This window comes from Anopheles funestus, chromosome 2RL, assembly GCF_943734845.2.
Source record: "Anopheles funestus chromosome 2RL, idAnoFuneDA-416_04, whole genome shotgun sequence".
Classification (NCBI taxonomy): Eukaryota; Metazoa; Arthropoda; class Insecta; order Diptera; family Culicidae; genus Anopheles; species Anopheles funestus.
The window spans coordinates 27023937-27043650 of NC_064598.1; the positions used below are offsets into that span (position 1 = coordinate 27023937).

The 19714-nt window shown below is 38.2% G+C and overlaps 1 protein-coding gene across 4 annotated transcripts in view; it reads left to right on the forward strand.

Moving 5' to 3' along the window:
* The first annotated feature begins 366 nt into the window (after nucleotides 1–366).
* The window catches only part of LOC125765313 (5-hydroxytryptamine receptor 1-like), a 53775-nt gene continuing 34427 nt past the window's right edge, over nucleotides 367–19714 (forward strand). The window contains exons 1-2 of one of the 4 annotated variants that reach the window (XM_049430316.1): nucleotides 367–727; nucleotides 1879–1996. The gene's annotated coding sequence lies outside the window, so the exon portion shown is untranslated. Of the gene's footprint in view, nucleotides 728–1742; nucleotides 1997–19714 lie in introns of all 4 variants that reach the window. The other 3 variants (XM_049430317.1, XM_049430314.1, XM_049430315.1) reach the window with 3 other exon arrangements.

Sequence of the window (19714 nt, forward strand, 5' to 3'; positions counted from 1 at the left end):
AAAGATAATGGAATCGATACATTTATAAACGATAAACGATTGTATCATAACCAGGGTTAAGGTTTGTTTTGCTTCTGAAAGGAATTAATGTACCTTGAAGCAGTGCGGAAAATTTAGACAAGAATGATCTATTGCGTATAAATATTAGGAAATTAAATATGCTTCATTTTAGGGGTATTTCAAGATAAGAAAAATAAACCCTTTTACTTGACACAATTTAAACCTTTTTTGGATTTTTCTCACACTATTTACCGTGCATAGTGAGAAGCGCTCAGGTGTCGTTTTACTCAGAATATTTTTCTCACACTCATTTTCACACGCACCACACTCTCTTTCTCAGGCTGGTGAGAAAATGAGTAGCGAGTGAGATTGTTCCTAGTGTGTCGATATGTTTTCTCACTAACGGTGGCTCTCACAAGCGCGTTCATCGTGCGTATTGAGTGACCACTACTACTACTGCTGCTGTGTGTGCGTGTGACTGTGTGTTTTTATTTTACCTTCGGAAGAGAAGTGAACCCATCGCTGCGATTGCGGAAACAAGCTTTCCGTGTCTGTCTCGTGGCGAACCGAGTTTTTCCACCGCGTTTTCATCTCAGTTATCGTTTGCTCTCGTTGCTAGACGAAAGTCGCTTCCCTCGCAGCAGGTACGTGCGTGCGTGATCTCGACTAGAGCGTACCGCTTTTTTCGGTGTAAGAGAATTTAAATTGAAGAAAAAAAAACAAAATGGTAGGTTTGCAACGGTAGGGGTGCGCGTCAAAGGGGTTGAATTGAAAGGGACAAACCTTTCGCCTTCGACAAGTGCAGCATGCGTTTGATAGCTGTAGTGCAGTGAAAATTTCAAGCCAAACACACACATGCCGTAACAGTGGCCAGCCCAAGGTGTGAATGCGAGTATTGCGAAGCAATTTAGCGAAAGTGCAAACCATCAAAGGATGTGCCATATGTGAACCAATGTGAAGCAAAACCTATGTGAGTGTGTGTGTGTGTGAGTGAATGACGAATGGGTTTTTGTGGATATGGTATGAGAAGCCAAAGCAATAGCAAGCAAGCAAGCAAAAAAAATCCGTGAGAAAAGCCCTTAGTGTGAAATACACTGCACACTGCATGGCAGGGCGAGCAGGATCGAAATCAGCGCTAGATGGGATTAAGTGCGAGTGGAAAGTAGTGTGAATTTCTTTTCAGTGGTTTTACGCTATTTACTATATTTTTGCTTCGAGTGAGAGCAAAAAGGTGTGCAAAAAAAAAGGTTTAAACCGCGTACGGTGGGCGAATGGTGGGTGAGCTGAAGAAAAAAACCGCCAGCTCACCACAGTGAGCATTTAGCGGTGTTTGCGGAGATTTCCTTAAATGCTTTTCCTTTCTCCATTCTTCCCGGGTATGCAAAAACCCGTTGTCGACCACATTGGCCGTGTGAACAGTATACTGAAGGATGGAAAAGTTGGGAAAAGTACGAAGCACAAATAGTATTGATTGAAAACGGGCTGGAAAGATACCACCAGAATTCCTGGCTGGTTAGGACGATTTTTTTGTTGTTGGCTCGGGGGCGTGTAGGGAGAGGAAGGAGGATGGGTTGGTTGGTTCGGAATTTTTCAAATTGTTTCGAGCGTGAAATCGCGCCCAAGAGGAACATTTCCATTTTCGCTTAGCGTTAACATTCGCTGACCGGTGGCCGGTGTATTGAGGTTATTGTGTTATTTTTTTTTGTATTTTGGTTTACCATTTCTGTTTTTTCTGCTTGTAGGCTGCTACAGCTGAAATCATCGCCGGGAGGTGTATAAATTAATAGGCAAATCCGTTGGGAACTTGCCTTTAAGCGGGAAATTCAGTATTGTGTCCCGTTCGGTGAGAGTGAATGGGAAAGATTTCTTTTATTGCAGACGTAAAGACAGTGAGAGAGTATGCTTATTGAAAAAAAGCCAACCATTTAGTGGTGTTAATATAATGGAGGTGTAATTAATCGAAGGATTGTGAGTTTATGCTGCTACCATAAGCCAGGTAAGAAAAATTTCTTTAATTTATTATTTAAAAATAAACCAAAAAGCCGATTGATAATGTTCCCGATTAACACAAAATGAGTAAAACATTTACAATGCTTCCTGGTTAACTACTTTTTCTACCCACTAATGTCCAGATAATGGTCTCCCGGTGCGACTGTAACCTTGCGACATTTCGTAATCATAGGGTTATAGATGGACGGAGGTAGTACCACGCGTATTACTACAACGTGTACGCCACTTTTACCATACTAAACACCCGTTAGTTCTCATGCTTAGCGGCACGGTTTCCCAAAAACCCTTCTGTTGGTAGGCGGGATAATAGTTTGTGTCACGATCGCCGCTTATAAATTGCATCCATTTTCGTATCCATGTTCAACCGAACCGAACGACCGATACGTGCAGACATTATTCAGCATGTTTGTGCGGCAGATGCAGGTCGGTGATTTGAACGACACAAGGCTTGGTGTAAGACCCGGGCCCCAGGCACAAAAGCGAGTACAAAAAATAATACATCATCCTGAAATGACATTGCACGCTAACCCACGGCGGGGTGTTGTAGCACAAATAATTGTGAAGCGTACTGGTGGAAGCATGTGCAGTTCGGTAAGTTATTTATGTTGGCACGGGGAATTCTCGGAAATTCTAGAGATCTTTCTTGTTTGCTGAGGTAAAACCCATAAATCATATAAATTACTTGAGATTGTTTACCCAGCATGGCTGCTCGTTACGACTGGGAAGTGAATGTAGTTGTGTTATTTTTTTACTTGTAACGTTGATTAGGAATTAGGGACATTAATATACAATTGATCGAATCGATTGAACTAAATTAATATAGCTTAATAATAATATAATTATATTAATATACGATTCGGATCGAATCGATCCATCTAAATGCTCACTTAAATTATCCAAATCGATTTCGACTTCCTTTTCGATTTCCGTTCAGTCTTGAAGCTGTATATGCAGCCTTAAAGCTTGTAGACTGCCGTAAGAACAGATTTTTCTCCACTGTTTGGAATATTTGTGTGTTCTTTTTATCTTGCCAGATGAATATTTTATTGCCACTTCAGTATTTCAACTGTAGCCTCTCAAACACACAAGAATGAACACTTTTAAGAACACACACATAACCTTATAAGTGGTTTGCACCTCTTTAATACTTTAAAGATAATTAATGCAATTAATCTATTTTTTAATAGATAAATTGAAGATGCTTAAGATAATAATATTTTAAAGGATAAATTCATGGATGGAAATAACTCATCAAAAGTTAAGAGAGAAAAAATATACAATCCCGAATAATATTTGGAACTTATTTGTTTTCCAGTATCAGAAAGTGTACAAGAAATAGACAAGTATTCAGATACAGCATAGTTAGCGAAATTGTGCATCACAGCAATGACGTTTCGGAAACCATTCCATTCCGAACCCCAAAAACTGTGTCGACGTCTGGGCTCGTAAACTTTCGAATGTTCTCTAATGGAAGTTTTAGCAAAAATTTTACACTACACTTAAGTTAAGATGCGTCAGTACTCGTGATACTGTCAGCACTACGAAGAACATGCATTGGAAAGTTGTACGAATGCAACGTACCAAACGTTGATTGTCGACTTTGAGGCGTACTCTTGATTGTTCTCGAACATGTTCGGAACACACTCAAGGAAAGGAAAACTTTTCCATTCCTTCCCAGTGCCAGTTTATTGCATTCAGCACAGGAAAAAATGTGCAAGAAAAGTTGTTTGTTTCAACAAAAATGTGATTGTATGTGGACGGGGCTATGAGAATTTTAAGTTAAAGCGATAGCTTTAAAATATTTTTAATTAAATTTTTTTTTTACCATACCAAAAAAATCACGTAACAGTTATGTTTCGGTAAGTTATGTTTAATCACTGATCAAAAGGAAGGAAATATCATGATTACATGGTGATTATTAAAGCGGTGTTAATTCTTTTCACCTAGGACCATAGGACTCCAGATGTGGAACGATAATTAAATGCGACCAGGCATGCCGGATTGAAGGGAAAGAAAACAAAAACATTTGCGTACTGTCGCGTGTTATCGTTTCATGTTGGAACTGCAACTACCACCACCACATGTACCGTTGGCATGGAACAGGTTGGTCGCACTTCCGGCAAAGGAATGATTTTCGGGAGCTCAGCTTTCCGGAAGCTTTTCCGGATTCCGTGCACATGACAAACGGCCTGGAGTACAGGCGAATCGATTTTCCTACAAGTGCGCATGTGTTCTGCCGGTGTTTGCCGGGATTCTAGATCATCCCCGGGAACCGGCCAGCAAAGCCCGTTTTGTGAAATGGTTGATAAATAAATGATCGAATTTCATTATAATTAATATTCACCGAACGCACACACACATGTGTGGTTGCACACCGGGATGAAGTCGGGTGCGTTGATTAAGCGACTGAATATTGGTTGGAAAAGCGACGAGCGGGCTATCGGGGAATAAGTTCCGCATTTCGGGTGTGACATACTTTTCCAATCGACCCGACAGACAGTATGCCTGCCCGCATGATCGATTTTCCAACACTCACACATACACAGTCACATCATTCCAACGGGCAGTGGTGTGGAAAAGTCCGTCCGTTGACCGTCCGTACGATGATTGCACAGGAGGGGAGTCTGTAATTATGTTGTCACACTGGCCAGTTTGCAGCCGAGCCTGGGATAGATGCACTTCCACGCTGAATGCCACGATTCATGTGGATTAATAATGAAGTTGTTAATAGGTATGTTCGGCCCGGAACGTGTGGACATGGGTGCGGTTTGTGCATATGGTTTTTTTTCTTGTTGTGGAATTGGAAATGCATATCACCATAATGCGGAAGCGTGTCATCCACGTGCAATGTGGGCATGGATGCGACGCACAGTTATGATTCGGCTAATTATAAATGTGTGCGTAGGTCAATGATTTCTGTTTTTGCTAAATTTCATGAATAATGGATGATAGATTTTGATTTCTCTTTGGGATATTTTATTTTTCAATTTCAACCATAACCAACAGGCCGTTTTTTGTTGACCAGATTATAGTTATGTAGAATTTGGAGGATGGTAATTTAAATTAACATCATGTCCTGAGTTGTGTATTAAATTTGAATTCTGTGAAAATTTGAAATGTCTATCCGGTGTTGCGTCATAAATATGTTGATAACTAAAGCTTACCAAATGAGATAAATATTTTTATAAAAATGTTTTTACATATTTTTTTCACATTAACACTAGAACTATCAAGCGCTTTATGCGCTTTACGTTCGTGGTTAATTTTTAAACAATTTCGAAGAGTTGGAAGGGTTGGAGATCGTACTATAAGTATGTAAAACTCATGTTTCACTTACCTTAGGATTATTTAACCCCAAAAAATAATGTGATGAAAATTAAGCGTTCCATTTAAAATGACTGGTCCGATAGTTCTAGAGTTAATTTTCAGGATACTTTATTTTTCAATGTTAATTTCTTTAGATAAACATAGCTAAGGTATTGATGTGTATCAAAAATATGGATTTCTTTTTATTATGGATTATTTTTATATTTTAATATTAAAATATTATTAAAACATTTTATTGTTGAAGTTGTGTGATTTTTGAAATATTCTAATCTTATTTATTGTAAAATAAGAATTTCGCAACAACTGCAAAATAAAAATCGCAAAATAAATTGATATTAAAATCATATAAAGGAACTGGACTCATTCTACATGACCGTGGCGCATAATAAGGTGTAGAGCAAAGGGTGTAGAGATTAGAAATAGCAAAGAGCCTGGCGCTGGAAGAGATTTCAGCACAAAGATAATGATGATGAAAGCACGGATTATGATAAGCGAACGAACCCATTAACCATGGGCGTGTAAGCAATGGGAGAGGCGTCGGGTGTTGGGATAATGGTGATTGCTCGAAACGTCCAACCGGCTACTACGGCAGCTGTCATGATGTGGGTTTTTGAAGTCTCAGCGCTTCATCATCTGCCGTCAGTGTTTGGGATTTTCCCCGTCCGACCGTTGACAGTTTTCGGGGCCAGGTTTGATCGAAGTGAACCGGCAAGTGAATAATCACTCGGTCGCACAAAACGGAAAGAATCATATTTTTCCACCGAGCCACACTAAACGCCACACACCAAATGGTGTTTGCCTGGAATGTTAAAGCAGCGGTAAGCAGGGTAGTATAAATGCAAAAATGGAGCAACACTTTACAAAACCGTGGCCACAGTTCGGAGCCATTTTATCGCCGGACGTGATTTGTCACCGCCGCAGCATTGGGTGAAGCAGTGAAGTAGATCTCACCAGTTTTTGGGGCAGCAGATCGGTCGTGGTTGATAAATGGCAAACAGGGACTCGGTTTGGTTTTTGGTCGGTGCATGTTCTTTGTGACTAGTTTTACGAACTGGAGGAAATCCGGGTTTTGCTTGAAACTCATTCGAAAAGCTCGCTTCCTTTTTTTTGTTGGCGGAAAATTGCGCGAGCTTTCGCTAATGGGTGTAATTATCGTCGCGTTACTGTCCATTAACTGGCTGACCCCTGATGGGCCGAGTGTGTCCCATGCCTCCGGAAGTGTCTTTCTTACCGTGGAGCAACTCGAAAATCTGAAACAAAGCGACAGAGAATGCAGTGCTAATGGTTTTGCCGGATTGACTAAGGAGTGTAGCTCACATTTTTTTCTTTTCGTTTTCTCGCTGTTCTACGGATCGGAAAAGTAATGAAATGAATAAGTAAAATAAATGTCCTTTCGAGCATTCGGTGTGGATGATAAATTTTGTCTTGGCCGAAAGTTTTGCCTTTGCGAATGATGTTCTGTGTGTTTTTTTTTGTACAGCAATGCCGGGTGATTAAACACACTTTCTGACGTTTTGGTGACAATCAGATACTAAGATTACAAATTGTTTCCAAATGAACTGTGAAAACGATAATCTTGTGGTGGATTTCTTTTTTGGTTTTGTTTCACTATCTAGCCTGCACGGGACAGTGATTTTGTGGCTAACAGCCGTAAGTGACGATCATGCGGTTAATGGGTAACGCTGGTTAAGATGCGTTATGTACTATCAGTGGTAAAAATCAACAGCAGCCATATAATGACACCATTTGCGGTTCGCTGAAATGTCCACACATGATGCTAGAGCTATTGTCACGAATAATGGTCACTATTCTATAAATAATGGATTGTATTAGTGTTGGATAAAGTTGATAGAGCTTCATTAGTCTGTGTGAAACAATTTGTGTTGATGGCTCTGTGTCACAGGTATGAACATTCGAGAATCATCAAATTCTAGCAATTCAAAATTCAGCAATCTCTGCACCTTTTTAAAACATAGCATAAATCGGAAATACTGATAAGTTTTTTTAGTATTTCCTTTTTCAATTCATATCAATCTGCAAATTAAATTACGCTAAGAAAAAACATGAATTTTTACCTAAATTATCTTCACAGATTAACGAATCTGTCGAGAGTTGTCTCTCAATTTGAATGACTCCATACTGAGGATTGTTAAGGATGACTGTTCACAAAAGAAAGCTAGTTTGAATCTTTCGGTGAAGATACTTTTTTCTTTAAATCAATTGAATGTTGCCATCTCAAAAGTTTAAGCAGTGTTGAGAAATCTGTTCATCCTCACTGCCTATTCCAATGTTTTCCAAAGAAGAAAAAAGAACATCCAATAAAAGCTCAACGGAAAGTAAAGCAAGATGCAAATTTCCTTGCTTCGGATATACATTTAAAGGTACCGTTATTGCTGGTCGCCTTAATACACACCATTGTTACATATTATTTCAATCCATTATCTCGGCAAAAACCTGTCTATATTTAGATCCGACTTCATTATCATTTCATATTCCGTTTCCCTGGACGCATGGGCTTATTCCGTTCCGCACCGGTTGCCGGTGATAATCGATTTAACCTCATCAGCATTCAGCACTTTCACGTTTTTCGGTGGAATGGATGCGGATTTAAATAATTAATCTTCCTCCGAGATGGAATTATCAAATCTCCATCGAACGATAACCGGCTGCTTTGGTTTCGCTAGACAAACTTGTGCTTTTCCATGGAAGCTGTAGTACGGTACGGGACCGTTCGTGGAAGGAACCCCTGCGTAGCGAAGTACATTGATGCGCAATCACATTTTATAGCTTTATTAAGGGAATGGAGTTGAATGATGAGTAAATTCTTTAGCATTTATCAGTTATCAAAATCTTAAATCTTATCTATATCGGCTTCTTTGTTTTTTTTGGGGGGGAAAATTCGATATTAGAAAATAATTTGTAATTCGCATTCAAATAAATTCAAATAAAATACTTTCTGGATTGAGCAACTTCTCGTCCGAAGTGTCCTCCCCGTACTATCCGGCTACGTGGTAAAAATAAGTCTTTTAAGCCATAAATGGATGGCATGACCTTAGAGGTCGTAAAGCCATGAGGTGAGGGAGATTTTCTGGAATCATTCAATCCGAAAACAACGTGAACAACGTGCAAGCTAAGTGAAACAGTATTATACATTCCTGTCATGCTTTTGGTTACAAAAAATATGATTGACATTACCATAGAAAGGTACAAACACGTATCGATTACATGCTGTGCAAAAAAAGAGAAGGAATATTCATGCAATAAATTTGATCCCCGTCTCGGTCAACGGACTGCGTGATGTTTAGAAATTAAAAATAATCCTTACAAATAGGGTCTACGAATAGATTTCAACGAATTGGCAACAGAAAAAAGGCCTAAAACAAAACAAGGAAAAAATAATAACTCTAAGCGATACAGGGCTGTGGCAAAGAAAGAAACACTCGACGGCAAACGACTAACAACAAACAGCGTTCGCTGGCAGTCAAAAACTCTGTTTCGACGCAGCCGCAGATCCTTAAATTGAATTAACGATGAATTGAATGTTCCCGGAATCGATGAAATTGGAATTGGGTGTACCGAGACCGATTTCATATCGCTGCCGTTACGCACAGCTTGAGTGGCAAGGATACTTTTGTTGGGTGGTTTTCCTTTTTGTTTGTTTGTTTGTTTCGTCCAGCAATATTGCTTATGCGCCTAGCTTTGTGTCTTCGATTGGTTCGATTGCTGCCCACGCAGCAGCGTTCGGTTTCGCATCACCTTTTTGTAACTACTACTAGTACGTCCGACCACTCATCCACTTAATGTGGGCTTTAGCCCAAAGACTCGATAGGTGGTACGAGAATAATTTGCCTTTTGTCAGGCAGGTGTCACTTTCACTGCTGGCTAGTGGCTAGCGAAGTGGTTGATGGTTGCCGTCACAGGGTGGTGGCCACATCCTAGCAGGGAACCTTCGGTTGATTGGAAATTGATTTGCGGTCCCCACCCACGGGGGGGTGTTACTCGCACCGTGCGACTGTAGTGCTTAACGTGCTACACTTTATTGATTGAAAACTCGCTGCCAGTAAGCTGTTCATTTGTTTGGCTCCAGCAAAAAATATTAGAACGCTGGGACGCATTTGGATACATTTAAAGTCTTAATGGAAGAATTGTTAAACAGCAACAAGAAGGTGTAAATTTACATCAATCGTGATAAATGTTTTTCATATCCGCAAAAGGGAAATATTTTTTACGACAAACAATATTGGAAAGAACGGATGAATAGTTATCAACATTATATCGAATGCCGTACTGCATTAATATGTATCACTTTTCTTTTTATTATGATACAATCTGGCAACGATGCTTTTGATGGAATGTACACAACGTGTCGCATAAATATAAATAAAAAAATAGAAAACCTTTCATAATCACTCTCCCGGTACGGAGAGATTTATCGATATCGGTTTATTTGAAAATATGAATCCCCCTTGCAAATGGTCCAATATTTTGCACTTCACTCGATGGAGGTTATACATTATTTGCACTGCTTCGGTGTACGGATTTACACTTGCAAACACTTAATTGCAGCCCGGTACGTGTCGTTTTGCTCAGCAGCAAACCGGGATTGAAGCGGAATAAAGCCACTAATAGAAGTGCGTGTTCGTGTATATTAATTCTTTACCTTGTTTTTTGTTTTGTTTGCTTTTAAACGGCTGATATGAATCATTGCACTGTCGTGTTGTTTGGTGTACTGTGGTACATTTGTTGCTTATGGGAATATTGATTTTATGTTGATTAAAATACAAAAAAAACGATGAGAGCGAAAATTGTTAGTTCTCCGAACGACATCTGCTCAAAATTCATAATAATTGTTTTTTGTGGAACGTATTAATTTATGCTTTGCAGTGGTGCTTGTTGGTTCATGCTTTTTAAACAAAAAATCAAACTCAAAATATAGTATTTTTATGTGGAAACAAAACAATACGTACGTCAAATGTTGTGTGAATGCTGGAATGCAAAGTGATACATCTTTTTTATATTTAAGTTTTAATATATAATCTTTTTTGTTCATTTTGTTTTAAAATAAATAGTACAATCGCTTTCCCTGCCATTTGATATAAAATGGAAAGAATTTGTATCTTTTTTATTTGATTTGATATTTAAATTTGATCATAGTTGAATACATATTTAAATATGATTTTTTTTGTTGATTCTTCCGAAGAAAAAATAAAAAATATAAATTCATATTAAAATGTGTTATTCAACTGTAGTCAAATTTCATAAAAAAATTCATTCATTTGAATTTATTTTTATTGGTAAAAAAACATTGGTGCATATAAGAGATTTATTTATTTTCATTTATTATTTGATCATGTGTGGCCAACAGTATGGCCAGAACTTAAGACTGTTCCAAGTACTAATTCTTGCGCAATGGAGTAGTCTTGATGGGCAGAAATGCGAAATACAATGAAATGCTAAAGGAGAGTTAGACATACGGCCCTGACGGTTTTCCACGGAATAAAAAAGTGATGCATAAGAAGCACGAATAAAATTGTTTAAAGATATCACTTCAATAAACTAATCATTCATACATTAAAAAACTAAAACATTCCAATCATCACATTCTGCTGCGGCATCCATTTATGGTTTGGTATGTTCATTTTTCCATACAAAATTTCCCATCCAAATAGTCCACTTCGCACTTATAATTCCCGCAAACAGTCTACAGGGGAATGTTGAATAAAATTTTTCGGAAACCAAGCTGAATGTACTGCTGCCTATGCGGTTGTTGATACGCAAAAAAAAACTGTTTCCACAACGTTAACCGACAGATAATAATTGAATTGGAAAAGTAGGACAATTGGGCTGACACTAGCAAAGCGTACGTACAACGGTTCGAACCTTTTCCGGTATCTGCTACGGGTGGGTTCTATATGTTTCGTCGGGGCCAGTTGTGAAATGGCGATGAGCAAAAAAATAGAATGGCACTTCAAGAGCACCACGAGAATGCGCGTATGCACGTATGGCCATCACTAGCTTTCAACTAACACAACCATGATGATAGGTGAAATGGTATTTTCATGGGGCTGATGGAACTGTGCTAGTGTGCCACTGTGCCTCGGTCATCTCGGGGAGGAAACACACTCGGAACAATAGAGCGGTGCATGGGAAGGAAGATGGGATTGCCATTCGGTGCCAGGTATGCAAAACGGCAAACAAAATGCATCCGAATGCAACCGTACGGTTTGATTTCCATTGAATTAATGTGCCATTGTGTGTGAAGGTTTTGCGCACGGCGTTTGATGGATGCGGGCAGCACTGCAGCGGATGGGAAGTGGATCAATCAAAGTAGTGACACGGTTGGGTAAACAGCCGAGAAGGAAACGATTTATTCTCTTACTGCTAGTGATTTTCTTAGCTTTATTGGTTTATAAATGCAAATAATCTTTCCAGTGTGGTGGGTTCTGCTGTGGTATTTCACATTTTACAACTGTTTTTTGTTATATTATAGACGTAAGACCGTTCTGTTTAACGTGATTCGTTATTCACTACGAATGCATTGATTAGGTTGAGTTTGTTTATGTTTCTTGTTAATGCATGATGATTACATTTCTTTTGTTTTTTTTTACTATTGTAGTTTTCATTATTTTTAACTATATTTTCATAAAAAAAACTCATCAGTAAAACATTTTTCTTATAGCTCTTATACCAAACAGAATTATGTAAGAAAATGTTTTCATCTTATACTTAAAAAGAACGGATAAAAACAGAAATGGAAAATTGTATATTTACCTAAAATCTGCCGCAACAAAAAAGCGAAATAGTAATGTAAATCAAAATTAAGAAAGAAATAAATCTAAAGAGAATTGCTTCAATCCGAAAGCTTAAAACAAACCGATAGAACAATTACATAAAGTTCTTTGGTTTATCCATTCCAGATGCAATAGATATTGGATAGCAATTGGATGATGAGGTAAACAGATAATAGTTCAGAATGATGTACATCACCCTGTCCATCATCGTCACAATTGCAGTGGGCTGTTTAGAACATGATCACGAACTGTTTCGCCTGTATGATTAAACGATTACGATCTATGAAACCTTGCAAAAACCACCAATTACTCGATCATGCAACTTAATGCACTACACCCAGAATGAAGCGAACTGATCACGTGAACGATGACATTGCAGGAAGTGGCAACACTGCAGCCAGATCAAAAGCAATCATGTTTAAAGCGATTAGCTGTAACCGGAATCCCCGAACGGATGCGTTTTGATAAGAAAAGCAGAGAGCAACAACGAGCTGTTTCGTTTGTTTTGCTTTTCTCACTTTAAACTAGTTATTTTCACTGCTAGCCATGTATGTGGGACCCAACTCGTTGAGTAAATAGTCTACCGAGATGCCATTCATGGGCAAGGTTGGAAGGTTTAATTGCATAGCGATTGCACACGACACCTGCACGCCAATTGCATTGGACATTCCATGCGAACCTTGGGTGGTTTTTATTGCTTTATCATGGAATCGCTTTCGAAAACCCGGACTGTAGTATTGTTGAAATTTAAAGTTAAACACGTTTAATGGGGTAGGTTAGTTTCTGTTTGATTGGTGGACATTGTAAAATAGACATTAGAGGTAATAAAATTGCTTTGTTATTGCAATGACTAATGGCTAAAACTGATAGAAAATATTCAATTTTGTTCAATCTCAACATTCAATCTATGCAACAAAAGTATATCCAACTGAACCATAATCAACATAAAATTGAAAGCGGTTTCTTAGAAGTAATATTTCAGTATAAATGGCAAAGAAGATATTATTTGGTAAAATTGGAAAAATCGTAAAAATAATCTCATAGAAAGGAGTAAAAGTGTAGATATTAAAAAACAAGTTAAATATAGATCTGAATTTCTTAGTGAACTTTCTATTTTTATAAGAGGAATAAGACGGAGATTCTTCACAGGTCAAGGTAAGGAGACTCTTTGGTTTGAAGAAACGAAAAAATGAGAAAAGAGAAAAGAATAAAGAGAAATTTTATTGGGATTCCTAGCAATTATTCTAGAGAGAAATATAGTACGAAGCTCAATTATACATCGATATCTAACTCGAATGTTGAGTAAAGAGTCAATCATTTCACATTACATGCAGACGGTAGTAGAGATTCTTTTTTTCTGGGAAATTCAATCCCATAACAAGATGCCAAGAGAAACTGTACAAGTCACTAGTTTGCGTTCAGAAAGGTAACCGCATTTTTGAAGTCGTTAAAAACATCACTTATTTTGGGTCAAAGGTTAGCTCTGTTAACAGCAATGATGTTGAGATACGCGCTAGGGTGCTGGCTGCCACTTCCTTCTACAATCTGAGATAACTTCTCCACTGAAAATACCTGTCGCGACGATCGAAACTGAGAATATATATGACCTACATAGTGTCAGTACTCATAGAAGCCTCTGCGACATGGGCTTTTCCTAAGACTGACGAAACCCCGTTGGCCACATTCGGGAGTAAGATGTTCAGAAGGATATTTGGTTTTATATGTGTAGATGGTCTATGGAGGAGGTCTACTATGGTGGGATGTATGTTGTCATTCGTATGACACCGGACGTCCCGGCATGTTAAGTTCTATTAGGCTCTCCACATGGACAGAAGGGGTATCGAATGGAGACCGTGTAATGGAGTTGATGCGCTAGAAAGGCCGACAGACGGCGATGCTCAACTGAAAGAGGTTTAGAGGACTCTAGTAGCAGTCAATTGGAGTCTTGTTAACTTTTTTTTAATTCATATTTTATAGATTATTTAATCGTCTTTTTCAAATCTAAACTATGATAAATAGTTAAAATTATCATCATTATTATCATCATATAACAAAAAAAAATCTTTTTAAAGTCATTCAACAAAACTAATAGAAATCAACCGTAATGAGCTTCTGGTTACGTTGAGGTTCATATCGAATCATTAGAAAAGAAAAAAAACACACGAAGTGAAATGTGTTTCCTTCTCATGAAGCTACAATTTACTTTCAATTTAGCTCCATCATTTTCCCGAACCGGCCTGCTCGTTCCGTTGGGATGGGTGATCATGCCTACGAATTGCACCACACTATTGGTCAACTGCTCGATGTGCTGTTGTTTTCCTAGTGCATGTAACTGCACTAAACTGCACGTCTGGCTATGCAGCCGAGGTACCGCCGTTTTCGTTACGTTTTATTGAAACTTCTCACGCAAAAGGGGAATGTGTAATTTTGGTCTCGATCTCGGGTTGTTGTTCTGTTGAACATGGTACCGTGTATCGCTCTTGTGTCGTTATGTCGATGTGGTGCCGATCAGGCTGTCACACCACCATTGTTAGCTTTCGACCGAAGGTAAAATGTTTCCATTTTGTCCCACATGCTGGTCATTGGTGTTTTTGTTGTTGTTGATAGTCTCATGGCTAGTGTGGCTATGGTTAGGGTGTTATTGTTTGAAAACACACCGTTTCGTTGGGCCATTGTTACCATTGGGAAGCGTACGGCCGTATAATCTTCCGTAGGGTGCATCCTTTCCGGTGTAAAGATCCGGGAAACCATACCGTACCCAGGCCCACTAGCGCAGAAGGTTCAACGACCAAGCCGAAATGATGCAGTGTTTGATGGTTGTTTGAAATACTAGCCAACACACATATTCGGTAATTTGCAGGAACCGCAAACTTTCCACCGAATTGGGTCACGCGCTGAGTGTTTTCCGGGTAGGCAAAAATACCCTGGAAGGAGGATTCGAGGTGGATTGGCATCATCCACGTACGCGTTCCACGTTGGAGTGCAGGTTGGTGCACGATGCAATTAAGGATGCATTAAAGTGCCATCGTATGCGTCCGATGGTTTGAAAAGTTTTTATCTATCGTTAGTATCAAGGGGGACCTTACCTGGCAAACATGGACGGCACCAGTGGTGTGTGCGTTTGCTCGTAACGTTCGGTACACTATCGGATCACCGTTTGTTAAGTGTGGTAGGATGTGCATTATCACGTTTCCTAGGCGTAGTTTTCGGCTATTACTTTCCAGTGGCGTTAGCTTGGAAATGTTCACTCCAGTACCATCGTCCAAACGGCACTTAATGTATGGAGAGAAGAAGCGTACGGATGTGCATGATTATGATCGAGCGTTTCGAAAAATTGCAATTAGTATCGGACCGGATGGATAGAGTTCTTATGATGGTAGGGAAAAGTTTTCAATAACGATATGCTGCACTTTAGTAAACTCATCAACTCGTATCGGGGCTGAGTGAAAAGAGTTGCAGGGAAGGAACTAGTTAGTGTTGTTCGTTGGATGTGGATGAGGCAAACAGTGGAATGAATTCGATTGATGATTCTTTAAGATTTTTTTAAAGGAAAAAGTTTGCATGAAACCTGAAGTGAATTTAATGATTAAACTTTTTTATGTGGGATAAAGTTGTGACGTCTTTAAATAATATTCTTGAAAGCGAGACTTTTGATTTATCTGGGAAATGTTCTTTACTTTAGAATTTTTAGTACGTTTTTTTTTATAATGATGAAAAAAAACAGATATTTTCACCGCTGGCAAAGATTTGAATGACTGTCTGTGATTTTAACTGATGTTTCTTCTATTTAGTACAGGCACTTTCAAAAGCTCCGGATCTCCAAGTAAGATCTATTTTTTCATTGCTGTTTGGATCGAAATGTCCATAATATACTGAACTTTTATAGTTTTAAATTTGTCTACATCTGTGTTTATTGGTATTAATTTAGGAAGCCGTGCTAGACCGCACTTTTTATCAATATTTTGGAGAAGCTTTAGCTACTCCAAGCTCGTGATATTTAATTTCGTTGTTTAACCGAGTATGCCCGGGATAAGGCAAATTACAAGGAGGAAATGCCTTGCGAAAATTGTAATTACCTCAGCCGTGTGTGGCTGACAATACGGCAAAAGCCGTAATCATGTAATAAAATAAAAAAATAAAAAAAATAATTTCGTTGTTTATGATACTCGGTGAAGCATGTGATGATAAGGGAAGATATTTTTTTCCTCACCAATGTTACTTCATTTTTCGTTATCTCTTCCAGCTGAACTTGTAACGAAGACCCGAAGAAGAAGAAAAAAAGGGATAACCAAAGTGATGCTCAATGAAGCAAAATGTGCCACAAGAAAGTAGAAAAAAAACTCTTCTATACGGAAATACTCTAGCGAATTGAACCTAACAGAACGGAATTCCATCGAATAAAAGTCTAAAATCCTTTACCCTGTTTTTTTAAAACTCCTCCTTTCTTATGTTACAATTCGTCCGGATACCGGAAAGCGGGGAAACGATCATGTAACGGTTTTGCGACCCGAGGCGTACGAAAGTTTTCGTTTTTCAATTTTTATCTCCTCACTGCATCGAGGGATTCGGTGACAGGGATCGATGGTATTCGGGGCATTTGTTAGTGAAAATATGAAAAGTGGAAGTTGCCACCATCAATCGCTTTCTGTGTTGGAGTCGTAAGCTGGGATGGGTTTGTTTTTTTTTATTCGTCTCCATCCGAGCTTACGGCGGCCAATTGAAGCGGTGCCGTAGTATTGAGGTCGATAAGCGAAAAAGAAGGGATCGAAAGTGAATAAAGTAGACTTTTGCTTGCCGGGTTATCGTTTTTTCTTGTCTCTTTGTCATTTCGATGAAGGCTGGACTGGGCGAAAAAAAAAGGGCTTCGGTAGGCTAGCAAAAAGGTAGTGTGCGTGGTACCATGGTAGTATAATTTTCTTCCAGACACACTGAAGCTCTTTGCAAATGATTGCTTTGAAGGTGAAATGCTTTGCTACTTATAATGACTATTGGAAGGATAGCGATGGAATGAAATTGGAATTTCACAAAAAAGGAAGAAATAGAAAGGGGAAGAAAGGTGGATGTGCTTTCCAGTTTCGTACCGATAAAGGACGGCACACAATTTGTCAACAGGAGTAACAAAATGCCATTCATGAAAACTCGTCGACGAAGATAAGAAGAATTTCTTCTTTTTTGCATTCTATTACGTCTCCATTGAAAGAAAATTATAATCTTGTCCTGGTTCATCATGAAAAATGTGGAATGTTACATTAGGCCGATTGAATACTTTTTGAAGAACAAATCCTGAAATTAATTAAATATACAAACTTTTCTCAGATTGTTAGAACTGGTGGAAAATAATTTAAAATTTGTATTTGAAGTAAGCTAAATGAAAACAAAAACATCCTTTTTTAGTTCACAAAAAACCTGTCCTTTTTATAAATAGGTCACTATTGTTATTAATTATAAATGAGACGGTTTTCATCAACTTCATTTAAATATTCGTTTTCCAGTTTTCAGTTCTATCCATTTATCTTTTCTTTTCCTTCCAGACATTAAACTTTTTTTAACCCCCCGATTTGTGTTCTTCCAAAAGGGAAAAGGGATAAAATAAATTGTTGTTTTCTTCTGTCTATAAACAATATAAAGAATAAATTTCGTCCAGAAGCAAAACGAGCCACATGGCGAAATTAATAGCTTTCACGATTAATTCGAGCAATGTCCGGTTTCGCCGGTGAATTTCGTTCGGTCGCCGGTGAACTTTTACGGTAAACGTTTTTCGCACCCCCCCACCCCCCCAGTTTCCATCCAGCGCTAACACACGGATGTCATTTATTTTGTGCATTATGACAGCCCCGTTGCCCTGTCGGATTTGGCATTTTTCGTTGTGCTATTTCGTGTACTTTAGCACAAAAATGGGTCGCCATGGCTAGGGCTTTATTTTCCATTATCCATATTCGGTGAATGATTAAAAATTATTGCATTATCCTTTGTTCCGTTTATTCACTTTCGGCATTTCTGCTAAGTATGCGTTCTGCCTGGTTCCTTGTTTTGTTATTCATCATTTTTTTATGTTTTTTTTCGCCTTACTTTCGCGTTTAGATTTAAACTGACGAATAAATTTCGTGTGTACGAAAAGAAAAACAGGTTGAACTTGCGTGTTGCGTTCGTTTTGAATCCTTTTTGTTTGTCATTCGTCTGCCATACCTTCCATCATAAGCCACCGACGGGTTTATGATATCGTCTCAGTTGACTGCTTTCGGTTGTGGATTATCCTTTCGGATGGGTTGGTATTTTCGACCCTAAAAGAAAAAAGAAAAAAAAACTTTTTAATGTTTGTATATCTTTACTGGGTTTGCGTTTGGATCCGGAAGGGGAAGGAGTATCCGGTGCAGCTGTCATCGTATCTTCGGTATACTCATTTGCACAATTTTACAAGCGTGGTAAAAGCCCCGTCCGCAGAATTCATGTGGCCGCACATTTGATTGACGAGTGCGAAGAGCTTGATTGTGAAGTAGCGAAGAGCGAATAAAATTTTATTTCTTCCATAATCGAGCGGTTTTTTTGCTCAACTGGGTTGTTAGGAGTGTAAATTTGAATTAACGATGATGGATATTTTGACAAATGACAGAGGCACATTAATACAAGGAGTCGAAGCAAAATGTAAGGCCAACTATAAACGGTCTCACGTAAGCTGTTCATCATCAGCAGAAGGACGTTTTTAGATATTTAATCTAAACACCGTGTTTGATTATAAATGAAAAAATGCAATGAACAAATTAAGCAAATGTATTCATCCTTTATATTGAGTTGTTGTATAATATTTTATAATATTTATATTCTTATCCTGACGGAACTTTTTAACAAGGACGTATGCCTAGAAATGACTTTAGTGTAAGCCATATATTTCTTATAACGTGTATACTTAAACAATCGGCTACAAAACTTACTGAACTCTAAAACTACTAAGGATAAAATGTTTTAATAAAATTTGATTGATTATGCATATCAATGCTGATAAATGGAATTCAATTGTTATTCATCTTCATCATGTTATTTATTTTGATGATAACAACTGGCGAGGATTTGCTATGGATTCTAGATATATATTTAAGCAGGTTTTTTTTTTCTTTTACATACCTATATTTGAGTATCCACACAGGTGTTTATTGAGCTTTTAATTAATAATCTATTTTCATTTTTAAAATATATTTTTTCTTATACTTTACCATACCTCGCGTCAGGCGCTGGTAATTTTTTTTAAATTTTAATATTTAATTTAAATTTTTTACAAGAATCTCATACTTCGCATAAAAGTATTTTGTTTGATAAAAAATAATTAAAACTGTATAAACATAGATCAATCAACACGAAAGAACATCCTCCTAACTAGATGTGCATGTAGTCTTCAGACGAGTGTCATAAATATTCATCACCTATGTAGCGTATTTATGAAGACACTGGTGCCGTTGTCAATTTCTTTAGTCCCCGGTACAAGGATGCCATTCGATATACATATATAACCCTTTGGGTGTTTGTAAGACCGGAGGAAGCAAAAGTGGTCATTCACCGAACGCGCAACGATACCACATTGGAGAGCACGCTTT